General features: G+C 47.2%; 1 protein-coding gene and 1 long non-coding RNA gene across 2 annotated transcripts in view; both read left to right on the forward strand.

The window, feature by feature from the left end:
• Grin2a (glutamate ionotropic receptor NMDA type subunit 2A) overlaps nucleotides 1-17,192 on the forward strand; it is a 410,069-nt gene that overhangs the window by 52,524 nt on the left and 340,353 nt on the right. The window lies entirely within an intron of this gene.
• Nucleotides 14,258-14,830, forward strand: LOC116910236. The gene is made up of 2 exons (XR_004389144.1): nucleotides 14,258-14,588; nucleotides 14,641-14,830. It is a non-coding gene; the product is annotated as an uncharacterized LOC116910236 (long non-coding RNA).

Raw genomic sequence — 17,192 nt, forward strand, 5'->3', positions numbered from 1 at the left:
GCACACGCACGCACAGGCACCAGAGGTGAAACCTTGGTTGTTGTTTCTTCTCTGTGTTGCACCTTGTGTTTTTGAGACACAGTTTCTCACTGGCTGAAACTTGGCAAATAGGCTGGCTCAGTACTGAGTCCCAGAGGTCGCCTGTCTGCCCCTGTAGCGCTGGGATTGCAGTGACTCTTACCATGCTCCTTGTCTTAGATCATATTTGTATGCACATGTTGTGTATCTGCATGCGTATGTGGATGCAGTGGCGGATGAGGATGAGGATACGACATGTATTGCTGTGAGGAGACACCATGACCAAGGCAACTTACAGATGAGAGTTTAGCTGGGGACTGGCTTACTGTTCAGAGGGTGAGTCATGACTATCATGGGGGAGACCATGGCAGCAGGCAGGCAAGCACGGCACTGGAGCAGAAGCTGAGAGCTTACATGCTGAGACAATCACGATACACAGAGAGTGTGCTGGGAACAGTGTGAGCTTTTGACTACTCCCCCAAACTCACCCCTAGTGACACACTTTCTCTGACAAGGACACCTTCCCAAATTGTTCCATTAACTGGAGAGCCTGTGATGGGCCATTCTCATTCAAGCCACAAACATCTACATTAGAAAATAAACGTGTGCTCTGGTGGATCAAGGTCAGGTTCACATGCAAGGCAAACACTACGGGCTGAGCTATCGACCCACCTCTGATGTCTGCAAATACATGGTCATCACTCTAGCTCTAAGCTCTGAGGAAAGGAGTTGACTGTGTCGGACACACATAGACATCTTCCCTTGTCATTACCCCTGAGATATCACAGCAGAACAGTTATTCCCATAGCGCTGACATCATATTGTGTTACAAGCAGGCTAGAGATGGTCTGAAGTGTACAAGAGGCTGTGATCAGGCTATATGAAAACCCAACAGCACGACACAGAAGGACTTGAGCATCCTTGAACCGTCCTGGAACTGCCCCTCCCATAAGCACTGGGGGAAGACAGTATTGATCTGTGATCTGTAAGGTACATACTAGTTTTCAGGTAATAGACAGTTCAGGCTTTCCAAAGGCTGGGGTGGTGGGAGACAAACAGGAAGTTGTACTTGGATGCCATGATTCTGTTGTGGTGCTAAAGGGGATGCCAAGAGTTTCTGGTATGGAGGGCGCCTGGGCTGGTCCTGCTGCAGGGGAATCCTTTTCAGAGGAATGAGGGTAAGGTTGGTATCAGAAATGTGATTACAAGTTGTCCTGTCAGTGGAGGGTAGGTAGCGGAGGTGCTGTTTCAAGGGAGAGAATATTATGGTGGCAGGAGCTCATATTGAGGTGAAGAGCCTCAGGTTTTCTTGTGTGCTACCAAAGCTCACCTACTGACAAGCAACCACCAAGCAGACAAAATGTGATTGCAGAGGGGTTCTTGACCCCTATTTCTCTCAGAACCTTTCTAGAGGAAAAAGAAATTAGGTAAGAAAGGGTGTTCTGTGGAACCAGAGGGTGACTTTGTGTGCCCGAGGACAGAGTGAGTCAGTGAAGAAGTGATCCTGTTTTTGGTAACATCGGAGGGCTTTAGAGTGTGGGTCAGAAATTCCTCAGATCTGATTACTGTCTCTTCAGAAACACGAAAAGACTACGCAGGAAGGGCTGGTGCTGATAACAGCAGTGGGGATTCTAAGCCATTTGGGGCCTGTAACTGAGGATGTTCTCAAAACTGTGTTCAAAGGCAGACAATATTCTGGACTGAGCGAGATGTCTGGCTTTGTGATTCTTACAGACAGTTCAAGAAACAACCTAAAGGAAATTAAAAATAGTGGAGTTGGAGGCCTGGGTTGTGATTACAGCTGCTCAAGAAGATGAGGCAGGGTTGTATGTTCAAGACCTGCCCACACCTATAGAATGAGTTCAGGTCCAGCCTAGACAACTCAGTAAGACCTTGTCTCAAAATAAAAGGCAAAAACAGGGCTGGGCCCTGTGTTCAATCCACAGCACTGGAAACTAAACAAATACAGAAATTACAACACCAGGGAGTGATTTTTGATGAAGGGTCACCCACTTTAATATGTAAAGAACACACACACATACACACACACATACACACGCATACAGGCACACACATGCACACAAACATACTCACAGAAGGACAAAGATAACTGACAAACAGAGAATAAAGAACACAGAGGTTAATAAATGCCCGAGGAAATGTTAAATCCTGTTCATAAAGTACACAATTTTCAAAGTAAAATTATGAAATTGGTCAGGGAATAGAGAACTGCTAAGGGAATTCTGTATTGTTCTTATAATTAATAAAAGCAAGCCAGGTCTTGGGAGGTAGAAATAGATGGGTCAAGAGTTCAAGGCTATCCGTACCAACATGGGGAATTTTAGGCCATCCTGGGCTAAACAAAAGTAGGCAGCAAGAAGATGCTTTCTTCAAAGCTCCTCTGCTTCATTTTGGAGCCGAGTTCCCACTCAGCTGAGAGACCAATGCTTCCTTCTCTGTCTTTACTGTCTCCAGTCCTGGCCCTTGATCCTCTCTCCAGATGACGGTATGTCGGAGCTACTCCCCGTGAGGATCGATTGGCGAGAACTTGCTAAAAAGGCCTCTGTGTGTGTGTGTGTGTGTGTGTGTGTGTGTGTGTGTGTGTGTGTTTGATGTGTGCATGTATGTATGTTTGTGTGTGGTATGTGAGTGTGTGTGTGTTTGATGTATGTATGTTTGTGTGTGGTATGTGAGTGTGTGTGCCTGTTTGATGTGTGTGTGTGTGTGTGTGTGTGTTGCAGTATGGAACCGGCAAATGCTAGTCCAGAGTGCTGCAACCAGCTGCTATATTCTGTCTGTCCATCTGTCCATTTCTCCCTCCCTCCTTTCTTCCTGCTTTACATGTGTATGCATGGGTAAATGTATACTTGGAGGCCAGAGGTCAGCTGGAACTTTTCCCTCAGGCACCACTTTCCTTTTTAAAACACAAGATCTGTCACTGGCCTGGTGCTCGCTAAGTAGGCTAGGCTGGTTGGTCAGAATGGCCCCCAGTATCTGTTTGTCCCTGCCTTCCTGGTGCTGGGATTGCAGGTCCACACTACGATGCATAGCATATTTTGCATAGGCCTTGGTGATCTAAGCCAGCTTCTTCCTGCCACCCAGGCAAGGATTACCAGTTGACCCATCTCCTGAACCCAGACCCAATGTTCTCTCATAGGCTGAGTTCCTAGAAAGCCTCTAAGCATCCTCAGGCCCAGCTTCCTCCCAGCCTTGCTCTCTGCAGGATGAACTATTCTCCCTGACCTTTCCTTGGTAGAAGAAAGGCCTGTACTCTAAAGCATCCCTCCTCAGCTTCAGGGTAGGCTCAGGCCTCAGCTAGACTGGGGAGAGGCTGTGCCAGCCTGCTTCTCCCTGCCAGGGCCTGGCCTGGGGATTATGTCTAAACTCCCTCCTTTGCTTCCAGCTCCTCGACTTGCTGGAGGAGAATCTCTACCACCGCACCGTCATGTCTTGGATTTGTGCAGCTGAGGAGGCTGCAGGGGGAGATTTATGTCAGGTTTACTTACTCCTTAGGAGTAGGGAGCTGACAGTGGAGGATTTTCTAGACTTCTCCGGAGGGTCTTTGGGTGTGGTATTGCTCTCTCCTGCAGCATTTAAACCCTCTTTGTCTCCATCTTCCCTCAGCAGTAAAGTTCCACCTGGAGTTGTGTTCCTAGAGCTGAGAGCCAAGACCCGACCATGGCTGGAAGGAAGCAGAGGTCTCCAGGCTTTGTTCTGTGACTCTACGGTCTCAGGCCACAGTGACACTTGGCTCTCAGCAGTGTGTAGTGCTACAAGCTAGATGGTTCTAAACCTTCTTGCCATCTCCTGGCCCGTAGGATACAATCCAGTACCATGTCTACGGCCTAGGAGGCTGCTCCTCACTTATGAATTCTTTGGTGATTTCACACATGCGTATCCTGTGTTTTGGTCATGTACACTCCAGTACTCTCTTTTATTGCCTTCCCTTCTGCTGAACCCCTTCTTCTAAGTTTCCCTTTCCTGATATATATTTTCTTTTGTTTTAAACAGCTGAGTTTAAATCGTGTTCTTGCCTGTTCTGTGTGTGTGTATGTGTGTCTGTCTGTCTGTCTGTGTTGTTTCCTGAACAGCATCGAACTTATCACTAGTTAAATCACTGAAGAAAGTGACTCCCCTCAAGTAGCCATTAGCTGCCTCTTGTGCTCAAGGAAGGGTGGGGCCAGCGGTCTTTCTGTTCTTTCTCTTCTTGCAGTTCCCCTGTTCTTTTTGGTTTATACTTTGTCTTTCCTATACCCACTCTGTTTTCTCCACTGCTCTGTGTCCAACTGACTCTCTTCCTTCTCCAGGACCTTGTTAAGAGGTTTCCTGCCAGTCCCGTTTGCATCCTTCATAGGAGATTTTAACTTTTATCTGTCTCTTCTGTGAGGTGAATGTCTTCGAGGGTGGCACCCCTGCTCTGTCTGGTTGAGAATCAAGTAGGTGTGGACATGGGGACCAATTGAACTTATCATGGATATGACTGGGCAGATGGTTCGATGGGTGGAGCACTTGCCTGCACAAGTGCAAATGCTGGAGTTCAGCCCCTCAGACTCCGTGTGAGGATGACTGTGGTGGTGCATGTCTGTAATCCCATGCCTTCTGTGGTGAGATGGGGCATGTAGGTAAGAGAATCTGGGAAGCTCATGGGTCAGCTAGCCTGGCATATGCTCCCATGAGCAAGACACTCTGAGCAAGGTGAAGACTGCCACCTGAGGGTGACCTTAAAGCTCCACCACTGTGGCATGCCCACACTCAAACACAGAAATGCACACACACATATACACACAGAGAAATGCACACACACAGAAATGCACACACACACACAGAGAAATGCACACACACACACAGAGAAATGCACACACACATACACACACAGAGAAATGCACACACACATATACACACAGACAGAAATGCACACACACACACACACACACACAACAGAGAAATGCACACACAGAGAAATGCACACACACACAGAGAAATGCACACACACACACACAGAGAAATTCACACACACACACACACACAGAGAAATGCACACACACACACACACACACACACACACACACACACACACACACACACACATGCATCATACAAGCACCAAGATTAAAACCGTGTGTATTCTGAGTGAATGACCAGTGGGTGGAGGATCATCTCTTCACCCTCTCTTCAGGAAAGCTCCATGACTTTATCTCTCCTGCCATCTCCCAGCGCCACTCTCAGCGGAACGGCTTTTAAAGTCTCTTGCACATCTGTCCTAAAGTTAGTATCCTGACCTTGTAAAAGCCAGAGAAGGCCCTGCCATAGCACCAAGCCATTCTGCCTCCATGCTAGTGTCCTCCTCAGGCAAATGAGCAGCCTTCTCCAGGATGAGGCAAGCTATCAAGAGGAAAGTACTAGTCATGCTGGCTCTGTCTGTCTGTCTGTCTGTCTGTCTCTCTCAGACTGTCTCTGTCTGCGTCTGTGTCCCTGTCTCTCTCTGTCCCTCTCTCTCTCTCTGTTTCTTTCTCTGTTTCCCCCTCCCCCTCCCCTCCCCTTTCCTCTCCTTCTCCCTCTCTGCCCATGGGGGATTGGGTTTGCACGACAGACCAACTAGCCACCAATTGTTGAGCACTGACTGCACAATGCAAACACTATCCTTGACTCTTAGAGTTTTCCTTCATGGTTGTTGCTATTTTCTACTTGTGGCAGACAAGATGGAGGCTCCCAGGGATCAAGTGGTATTCGGGGACACCTGCCTCAAAGACTTTTACTTTGTTAAAAATGGCATTGAACATAGGGCTGGCACCACTTAGCCACGGCCCCAGCTCCTCACTGGTGGGTTCCAGGCAGTCTGTGACTTCCTACTCTGAGAAAGGGTCTCACTAGGTTTAGCCTTGAACTCACTCTGTAGCTGAAGCAGACCTTGTTATCTGCTTGCTTCTCAGCCTCCTAAGCAGTGGGTTCACAGGCTTTGGCCACCAGACCTGATTTTGTGCTATTTTCTTACATAATGTGGCTTACCTTTTAGAAGACACATACTGAGGGGGGGGCAGGGGGAGAGGGAGAGAGGGAGGGAGAGAGAGGGGGGGCACTTGTACTCTCTCTCTCTCTCTCTCTCTCTCTCTCTCTCTCTCATATGGTATTGACATAAGCTTTAAAACCTTGCATTAAAGGCAAACACAGACCCACCCTGAGCTGGTATTTTCTACAAGGTCAGAAACCTGCAGTTTTGCTTCCCCTGCCTCCCTGATTCCCCTAGGTCCGTTGGCTGAGAAAAGGGCATCAGTAGCCATGCCCTGCATGTCTGTGTGCCCCATGGTGGTGGAGGGCCCTGGGCATGGCCTCATTTCATCTCCCGGCATCTCTGCGTGATTACTGCGAGGCACATTTCACAAGGTAAAAAGCTCAGGTCCAGGGGAGGAAGAGCGGAGAAATGGTGGTGACTGAATGCAAGCTCAGCTCCGTGGGTCTGGCTGCAGAGTTTCAGGCTCAGCCACCAGGAGCCCACTGCCTGGCTTAGCAAACTCCCTTAGACCCTACCTGCTCAACCTGTGGCCCGAGAAACAGCATCTGCAGTGTCCTCTGGACTCACTGTGACTGAGTCAGAATTTGCATTTTAACCAGATGCCTGGTGCCTTATTAAAGCTGCTCCAGAAATTCTGCAGACATAAAATAAGTGTCTGTTTACTGAGGGCCAAGGGGGCTCGGGAGCAGCATGGGGCTTGAGCAGGTCTTATGAATGGTGGTGCCAAGAAGCAGTACTTTCGTTTGCTTGGGGGGGATGAGTGCTGATAAATTAATTTATTGGCTTCTACAGAGTCAAGGGATAAGGCTATTTTTTGTAGCCCATAGGATACAATTGTGTATGTGTGTGTGCTCACGTGTGTGTGTGTGTACAAGTAGGAGCATATGTATAGAGGTCAGAGAACATCTTAAGACATCATTCCGTAGGTGATATCCATGTTTTCGGGGACAGGGTATTCACTGGGGCCTGGGCTCACTAATTAGGCCATACTGGCTGGAACCCCAGATGTGACCTGTCTCTGCCTCCCTGGTGCTGGCTTCCAAGTTTTATCAGCATTGGGGATGAAACTCAGGTCTTGCCTGCCCTTTAGCTGAGCCATATCTCTGGTCCATGGGACACTATTGACAGACAATCATAGCATCTCAGAAGCCATGAGACCATAGAGCCAGGACACTGGACATGGCAATTGGAGGCTTGAACAGGTGACTACTTCATTTGACGTCCATCTGCCTAAAACAGGCACAGTGTAAATGTGAGAGGAACAAAGGGGCCTTTGATCCCAGGAGGCTGGCCTTATTTCATTGTGCAGGTGAAGAACTTTGATTTTTCCCTTTGATGTGAAAGTTTGGCTTTGCCAGCTTTGTATCTGGTCCGGGCTCTGGGCGATCACTCAGAATTCCCTCCTCCTTTAGCTCTTCCCCATGGATGCTCTCTTAGACACTCAAGTCTTTAAACAAGGAAAGGGTTCTGTCCAGAAACCTTTTACAACCTAGAAACAGCCCTAAAGCTCCAAGGTGTCCCCATGGACTTCACGGTGATATGTGTGGTCATGCTGTATCCAAAGGACGACTGGTGATTGATGCCGGGTGCGTCTGAGTCACCTCCTTTCCCCTGGAGGATCTGCTGACTCTGCACCCCGGTCTCTGCCATTGACCTTCCAGCAGGGGGCCTGGGAAGGTCTGTTCCATCCTCACAGTGCCGTCTTCTGCCTTTCCACCTTGCCAAGCTGAATTGTCCAATTCCTTTTTAAAAATGTAATACCCTATGCATATGGTATTAAATTATTAAATTATACACACACACACACACACCTGCACGCACACACACACACTTCTCTCACTCACACACACACACACACACACACAGGGGTGCAGTATGTGTTAAAGGTCTCTCTCTCTCATACACACACACATACACTCTATCTCTCACACACATATACTCTCACATATACTCTCTCTCTCAAACACACTCTTTCACACACACACACACACTTTCTCCCCTTCACATACAAACTCTCTCTCACACATACACACATGCACACATGCATGCACACACACACTCTCTAACACACTCAACACACACTCACATGCATGTGCACACACATACACACTCTCATACAGACACACACCCAGACACACAGACACACACTCTCATACAGACACACTCTCTCACACACACACACACACACACACACACACTGCATACAGACACACACACAGACACACACACACACACAGACACACACACACAGACACACACACACACACACACACACACACACACACACACACACACACACACACACACACACACGGTCCTATTGGGGAATAAGCACCAGGAACGAGCTAATGAAAGCAGAAACTTCCTGGGAGGAACCTGACAGCAGTAGTCTTTAATAACCTTCAGGAAGACCACATGCTCCAGGCAATTACAGAATTTGGGAGGAAATAGCTTTTTCTGAATGTCCTAACCTGCTGCTGGCTCCTCACTTTGTAGCTGCAATCCTGTCTCCCCTTCCTCTGAAGTTCTCTTACCAAGAGCCCCTGAAAGAGATTTTTACATGGATCAAAACTCCACCAGCTTCATCAAACCACAAAAATGGACAGTTCAGGCTAAAAGTGGGCACCTTTCACATGGTGCCAGGTTTCCTCCAAGGCTTTCGGCTCTGCCCACAGGAGGTGCATAATAATTCTGATATGGGGCCAGGTATTAGGAGGTGATTTGACTGCTCATGCTCTGCCGTTTGGCTGTATCCTGGGAAATACACTATGTCTGTCTATAGCTTATCAATTTCAGGAAGGAAGGGCATGGGAAAAAAACAGAATGCAAGGAAACCAATATACAGCCTTTGTGTGAAAGACAGTCGGGAGCCTCAAGGTAATTGTTCATTTTAATGAAACCACATCTGTCTTTTGTTTGTAGGGCTGTGAGATTTGATGCAAGTTCTTCTCAAAAGGGATAATCGACTAGTGTTTCCATGATGTGAAACATTTACAAAAGTTGAAAGAACCTATGTGTACGTGTGCATTCACATATGTGTCTGAGCGTGCGTGCTTGTGTGTGGACTGGGCACGAAGGTTGAGTGTTTCCTCAATCACTTTCGATGCCCCTGGGGACTCCCTGATTTGGTGGCTGGCTGGCTAGGAGCAGACACATGCAGCCGCGCCTGGCTTTTACCAGTGCCACGGACCTGAGCTTGAGTTTGTGCAGTATGCAATTTACCCATGGAACCATCTCCCCAGCCTCTGTTTGAAGCTCTTCATCCTTAGAATGAGCCGCAGCCAGTACTGTGCTGAGGTGTGGAGGTGTCGGTACCGGCTTGTTCTGATGTCCCAGGGAGATCAGCTTCCTCTCTGAGCTTGTCTGGAAGCCTTGGTGTATGAGTCATGGCTGGCTGAGAAGGCCCATGCTCCTGAGAGGTAAAAGAAGCTTTCTGACGACTTCAGCTCTGGCACGATGGTTTGGCATTCAGGATGTGCTGTTGTTGTTAGCCGCTGCTCAGTTTGTGCTGGCGTTTCTGCGGATGGATGGATGGTGAACTGCTGTCTGCATGCTCCTGGGGAGGTCTCAAGCATCCTCAGTTCTGTGGCCATAGGGATCTACAGCCTGTTGGGTGGGCTCCAGTGGTGTGGATGCTGTTGTTAGACAGCCCAGAAGTCCACCTGTCTTCTGAATAGCTTCTGAGGCTGAGAACCTTTAAACAGGCCTTCCCCTAGTGAGACCTTCTTCTAGTGTTAAGAAGGATGTGGGCCGATATATAAGGCAAGATGTTTTTAGTGACCCCCTGGGCATTGGAGGTAGGTGGTCTAATCTGGACAGTAGATGAGCTTCCGTTGTTCTGTGCTGACCTCACTCAGGGTTGGAGAATAGGAATGTGGGAATCTGTCAATCATGTGGTCTCTCTATCCATAGTACCTGCTTCCTGAGGCCCTGCCTTTTAAATTAAATGTATATTTAATTATACATATGCATATATGTGTATATATATACATATATATATGCATGTGCACACGCACACACACACACACACACACACACACACACACACACGCACACACATTTAAAGATCTTTTTAGGAAATCGCACCAGGAAGCAGCTAATAAAAGCAGAGACTTCCTGGGAGGGACCCGGCGGACCCCGTGGCTGTGTGTCTTTAATAACCTTCAGGAAGACATTCCCAAGCACAGAGAGTGTGAGTAGGGAGCACTGCACTCATAACGCAGACTTTCTGCTGCTCATTATTGGTTGGGTTTGAGAACCTGTGTTCGAATGTGCGACTTCGAAAGTAGACACTAGGAATTGGATGGTGTAGGAGACACAGTTCTGCTGTGTCACCTAGGCTCTCCCTGCTACGCAGCCCAGCTTGGTTTTGAACTAGGACCCTCCTGCCTCAGTCCTCTGAGTGCTAGAATTAGAGGTCTCACATTTGCAGCTTTTTTCTTCTTTGATGGGGATGTTTTGTTTGCTTCTTCGATTCCGCTGTTTGTCCAGTGCTGTGAAAGATACGGAGATGACTAAGGCACAGTTTCTGACCCGTATGAACCCCTGTGTTCCTGGAAAACACCGAGCGTGGTTATAAAGTAAAGCTGGAAGAACCTTCTTGTGAGAACCGCCTAGACACTTGCCTGTGCAGAATGGGTAAAATGTAAACCAGCTCACGGTGTGTCAGGGTAAGCACCGATGCTATGATAAACATGCCTCAAACATCAGTGGTTTAACACAGTCCTGGCCTCCTGCAGATATAATGGCATCCTGGTTGGCAAGCAACCTTTCTGTCTGCAGTAATTCAGGAATCCAGGCATCTGCCATGTCATGTCTCTTCCAGTTCCCAAGATCTTACCTGATTTCCCTCTGATTCCAAACAGAAGAATGTACTAAAAGAAGGCATGCTCTTTTCTTAGGAGACCTGGTCTGAATGGAATAAGGGCTTAGCTCAAACTTGAGTAAAAGGGGTTGTTTTTTCCTACATTAAGTTTTCATTATGGAAAGTTTCTAATACACATTGATAGAGGTGGCGGTAGGAGGGACAGCTAATTTCTGTGTCCACTCTCCAGAATCAGCACTTATCAGTTCAAGGATGGTCTCTCCATCACCACCTCTTGGGAACTTTGGAACAAGTTCCCAGTGCCATGTCAGTTCACCTGTGCAGTCATCTGTGTGTGTCCCCACAGATAGAGCCCTTGGGGTCCACGACTTGGTATATCCTATTAAAAGTGAATCCGAAAAGACACAAGGGATAAAGTCATAGGTACCATCTTGCTCCCAGTGAGATCCAGGAACTGCAGCCTTCAGAAAGGCAGCAGAACAAGAAGGAGAGAAAGTGAAACTCAATGCCATTTTTGGTCCTGAACCTCACTGTGCATGAACGAAGTGTATTGCCCCACCCCCTTCTGGTTCAGGGAACTAGAAGATATTACCTATGGTTGTGTTCTTGGTACATTGCTCAAATCTTCTTGACAGTTCTAAGGGGCATCTGAGACTCGGATGGATAATTCTTGTTAGCACCCATGGCTTCCTGCATGATTGTCTCCTCGCTAAGGGCATTGTGTGGTCATAAGGTTGCGCTTTGCTCTTGTATATGCAGATCAGACGTGTCAGGAAATGAGTGATCTCTAGGGCTACCTTCAGCTGTGAGGGACCAACGTTAGTCTGAAATGTCCTAGCTTCTCTGTCTGTGTGGGAAGACATGGAAGTGTGTTCCACACTGTCAGAGCCCTGGTGGGGTTGAGACCTTGCCTCAGTGCTACCTGACCCCTAACTAGAACTATACATGGATTTTTCCTTTTTCCTTTATATCTTACCAACCCATTCCCACATGCCACAACGAAACCGTCCTCTCTAGCCCTCTGACTCCCTTTATACTTCTCCCATTGCTTAAACCCTTCTTGTGCTTTGACACCACAGGCTCATGGTCCGCAGAAGGTAGGCAGCTTTAGGGAAGGTCCCACGAAGCCCTCCACGAATCAGAAGAGAGTTTAGCTCCTTGAACTCATAAGGAAACCTGGACAGAGAACGTAACTGAACAAAACCAATGAAAAAGCCAGCAGAGCTCATCCAAAGTCAGCCTCGGTGCTCAAAGGACCTGCTGAGGCTGCAGGCCTCTGTTGGTCACGCTTTCCATGCAGTTCTGACAAAACAAGGGAAGCAGCGCCTTCAAGTAGGGAGCAGATACTTTGAGCAGAGGATCTGTCATTTAAAACATGTAAACGGACCAGACAGGGGGACCAGACAGGGGGACCAGACAGGGGGACCAGACAGGGGGACCAGACAGGGGGACCAGACAGGGGGACCAGACAGGGCTTATGAACAGAAGCTGATGAGGCCAGTCACCTGAGCCACGCCGTAAGAGAATGTGGGCTGGGTGTTGTCAGTTCAAGCTTTTAGAAAAACACTGCAAATTGGGATTTTAAGCAATTAGTCATACTTTCGTACATGCGGTAATTTAACAGGCAGTATGTCAGATTAGTACCACAGGGCCCGACTTGGTCCACCCAGGGAGACATGTCTTTTCCCTTCTGCTGGCTTTGTTTCTGCAGGCCATTTTATCTTCGATTCCTTAGATCTCTGAATTTCTTCTTCCGAGGCCAGGGTCTGGGTCTTGTTTATCTTCCTGGGAAATACTTGTCAGAGAAATCAATGTACACAGTCATTTGCAGAAGTCACTCCTATTTTCAGTGTGCGGGCAGTGCTCTCAGCCGCCTCAGCGAAGCAGCCATGTTCATCCCGAGATTGGCGAGGCTGATGCCTGGAGGCTTCTGGGGACACAGATGATAAGCCTTCGCCTCTCTCTCACATGTTTACAGAGTCAGTCCGCAAAGGTTACCTCTCCTCTGTGGGCGGCTTCTCGCATCCGCTCTCTGTTTTGCTTGATTCAGTTTTGTTCAGCCTGGGTCCCGAGTCCAGAGTTCTCTGGGTTTTGCATACAAACACCATCTTGGGCAGAGAAGAATAACCCTCTTTAATGTTTCCCGAGCATTCGAGTAGCTTCTCTGTGATGCTTTCCCAAGAGAATCCCAGCATTCGCCAGGACTCCATGGGGCTTAGTTCTGTTGTGTGACATCCCCAAAGGACCAAACTCATTCTCCTATTAGAGATGTTATTTAAGACCGTCTCTCAGGGTTATGAGATTTTTTTTAAATGAAATATATTTGTTTTATTCATTTTGTTTTAGTTTAGTTTAATTCCCAAAGAAAAATAAACACATAGATTTAGAATGATCAGTATGTCTGTCATATATATTAAACATAAATGTCATTTTTCCCCATTTTCTTCTCTCTCACCGTGTGCGTGTGTGCGTGTGCACGCACGCGCACGTGCGCACACACTGGAGCATGTGTATATATGTATATATATGTGCGTATAATATATGAATGTTAGACTATTTGTGTCTTGCCACAACTGGGCATCAGTCACACTGTTTTTTGGCTTGCTATCACGTTATCTGTAAACATCATGTTTTATTTTGCTCATTCTATGGAGACAGGAATAGGCAACCTACTCTCCTTTCAAACCAATGATCCTCCTGCCTCAGCATCCGTGCTTTGCTGTTGCAGGTGCATGCCACTGGCCTCTGAGTCTCACTTTTAATACTCCTGTGAGGAGATATTGCAATGATGTTCGTTTCCCAACTTGCCCAGTGCTGGATGCCTGGGTTATTCTGATGGAAACTTTGACCAACATTAACAATGCCGTGATAAACAGCTCGTGCGTGAACTTATTTCTGTTACTCCTTCCTCAGCATAGTTCCTTTTCAACATGCTAGAAAAGGAACCTCTGTAGAGCCCTCAGGCTGTCTTGTGTCAAGCGGTCCTTTTAAGAGATGAAGCAAGAATATCCCTACTCTATTGGCTCGGCCAACTTTTTCTGTTTGACTTAGCTCCGTGCTAACCAGGAGCAGTCCCTCTGACATACAAACACTTGACCTGGGCCAGTTAGAATGTTTCCACCCTCATCCGAAGGCTGCCGTGGCTAGTCATGCGCAGAGGGTCTCCCTTGATGAATGAATTCAGGAACTGGGGTGTTTTCCTCCCTTCCTCCTCTGCCATCTGGAGTCTGTGATGCCTCCCTCTACTTCTTCTGTGCTTATTATTGTTACTTTTATGTATAAATCTATATCTATCTATCATCTATCTATTATTTGTATATCTATCTATTATCTGTCTATCATCTATCTCTTATCTATATATCATCTATCTATCTATCTATCTATCTATCTATCTATCTATCTATCATCCATCTATCACCTATCATCCATCCATCCATCCACCTATCTATCACCTCACCCCAGTCATTTAGTGTTACCTGTGTGTACATGTGTTTAAGGATGATCAGTTGGGATCAGGTAATCTATCAGGGGCACACCCCTTAAGAAAAATGATTCTTCTCTCAGAAGTCATTGACTGCCTTCATATATGGAGGGAGTCTTGTGAAAATTTCCGAATCTACTATGGCCTATTGATTGGCATTGATTGTCATTGTACAGGTTTTATGAAGGCAGCCATATTAAGATGGCGTGGGTGCATCTTCTCTGTTATATATAGGAGACCCTGTCTCACAGCAGGTGTCCTGATTCTATGGCTCCAGCAGGTGTCCTGATCCTATGACTCCAGCAGGTGTCCTGATCCTATGGCTCTACAAATCTTCCTGCCCTCTTTCCTGCGATGTTCTCTGAGCTTCAGGTGTAGGGGTTGGGTTGAAGATATAACAGTTGGGGCTAGAAACCTCCAAGTCACATTTTCTTGACCTCAAAGTCACATGTGCTTTGACCAGTTGTAGATCTCTGTAGTAGCCTCGGAGTACAAAGAAAAGTGTTCATTTGGTAAGGGGTAAGAGCTATGCTTTCCTGTGGGAATAAGTCTTTAGGCTAAATATAGACGCTACATTGGTTTAGGGAAACGGAAGTAGTAGATTCCCCTCCAGGAATCTTCAGCCATGGGTTGTTGCCTAGGTTTCCAGTGTAAGGCACTGTGATCCCCAGGTCTGGGGCTTGAGTCCTGGCTCTGCCACTTGATAGTGGCAACTGTGGCGGTGACTTAGCATTGCTGATACCTGTTATCTCATTTGGCATGTGCCTTTCATTCGGACATTGGGAGGCTCCTGTGAGACACACATGCTAAGAGTCTAGACTGTGGTCTGCGTGCTGTAAGCAGAGTAAGTCTTCAGGACCATGACCCCTCCAACACCGGCTGTCTGCATCAATGTGCCATCAATCATGCAAAAGCAGTCATTTGCATGAATTGTGCCTCTACCTAAAACTGCCTCCATCTGGGTGACTGGATATCAGATTCCTAAGGGCAGCTCTTCTGGGCTGGGTTGTAGCTCAGTTGATAGAGCCCGGTACACACACAGGGGCACTGGGTCTGATCCCAGCACAGTAGGTGCGTCTGACAAATAGAAGCATGATGATCAGGAGTTCAGAGCCATCCTCAGCTACACAGTCAGTTTGAATCCAGGCTGAGTCACAGGAGACCATGTCTAACATAGAGACTCTTCTTGTTATTTATGAACATGTGTCTGTGACTTCAGCACCCTAAAACTTGGCAGGAAAACTAATCCTGAAAGGCTGGGCTATACTGGAGCTGGGAACTCCTTGTCTTAAGAAGGTATTTTTCTTCCACGAATCTTCTAGCCTACCTGGATCTCTAAGTGAGGTTCAGGACCTTCAGACCGCCTAAGAATAGAGCTTTATGCCAGTTCCCTCCCACAGGATGTGCCCACCTTCCCCCTCCCAGTGCCAGTTTGCAAACTCCAGACAAGGCATTGTGCTATTTGCAAGGCCAGCCTGGCAGGACCCTGGGTGCCATTCAAGGGCTCCAGGACGCTGATATAGAGTAAAAGAGATCTCTCAGGATGCCCCGAACACCCTCCATGCAGTGACCTGCTGCGGATTTAGAGCCAGTTCTTGGCAGTGTTGATTCCAGGGCTGTGTGGTTACTTGTCTCCTGGGTTTAAGCTGTTATTTGTGCCCCGTGGTCTCCTTCACTTGAAGCCGATGCACTCTGCTGCACTCTTGCATATCTCTGTGTTAACAACTGAATACATACATTTGTGGATGTGTGTGGGCACATGGATAAGATGAAATGTGTGCATATTGCACCAGAACCGACCGAGATGGTAGCCATCATATGGAAAGGAATGGGTGGGAGGCGCTTTTGCCTTGTATTTGGATGTATATGTATAGTATATGTGTGTATGTATGTAGTTTTTCTTTTGTCCCTCTTCAAATTCTTTTTTAGTTTAAAAATAAGGAAACATGCCTGCCCCCTATTCTGTATGGATAGTAGTCTTGTCCTAACACTCCCTGTACATGTAGTTCAATCAAATCACAGCCAAAATACAAACACGGGGGGACTGGGGAGATGGCCAAATGTTTGTTGTGCATGTATGAGTAAATGAGTTTGGACCTCAGAAGCCGATTCAGAAGAAGCCGAGAGGACCACCCAGCTGTGACCCCGCTGTTAAGGAGGCAGAGGCAGGAGTTCTGGGCAGTCTGACTCAGTCAGTGAATTCCAGGGTCAGTGAGAGACCCTGCCTCAGGAAAGAAAATGTAAAAGTGAGGTGTCAGGAAGTATTCGGAAGACATGAGCTTGACTTTTGTCCTTCACACTCATGCATATTTACATGCATGTGCGCCTGTATGCATGCACACACACACATGCATACACATATATACACAGAAGGAAAGAAAAAATAAACTCAATTATTCCAGATTGAAAAAGTTCTCGAATCTATACTGAAAAGGTATGAACTTTTAAAGCACTGTTACTATTCTCTCAATCGTAACACAACTATGTACGAATCATTTGTGTCTTATTGGGCACTGTAAATAGAGAGCTGGTGACTTACAGGCAATGACGTACGCAGGAGGATGTGCATAGTTCATTGGCAAACTCTACGCCTTGTTATCCAGAGACTTGAGCATTCAGAGGTTTAGGTAGTGGGTACCGAAGGCCAACTATGCGTTATACATGTTTGAATGAGTATATATCTATTTTGCTTCACTTATTTAGAGAACCATCAGGTACTTCTGCCACAGATGCTAGTGTAAACCCCTTACATTTATGACAGCTGCCAAGCGCCCTGCATTGTCACTGGTTTCATCGCACGCAGAGGGGTTGGCATTGGGTGATGGCCTCAGTGACCTGACCACCACACCCTTTTGACA

The sequence above is a fragment of the Rattus rattus genome, chromosome 9, assembly GCF_011064425.1.
Source record: "Rattus rattus isolate New Zealand chromosome 9, Rrattus_CSIRO_v1, whole genome shotgun sequence".
Taxonomy (NCBI): Eukaryota; Metazoa; Chordata; class Mammalia; order Rodentia; family Muridae; genus Rattus; species Rattus rattus.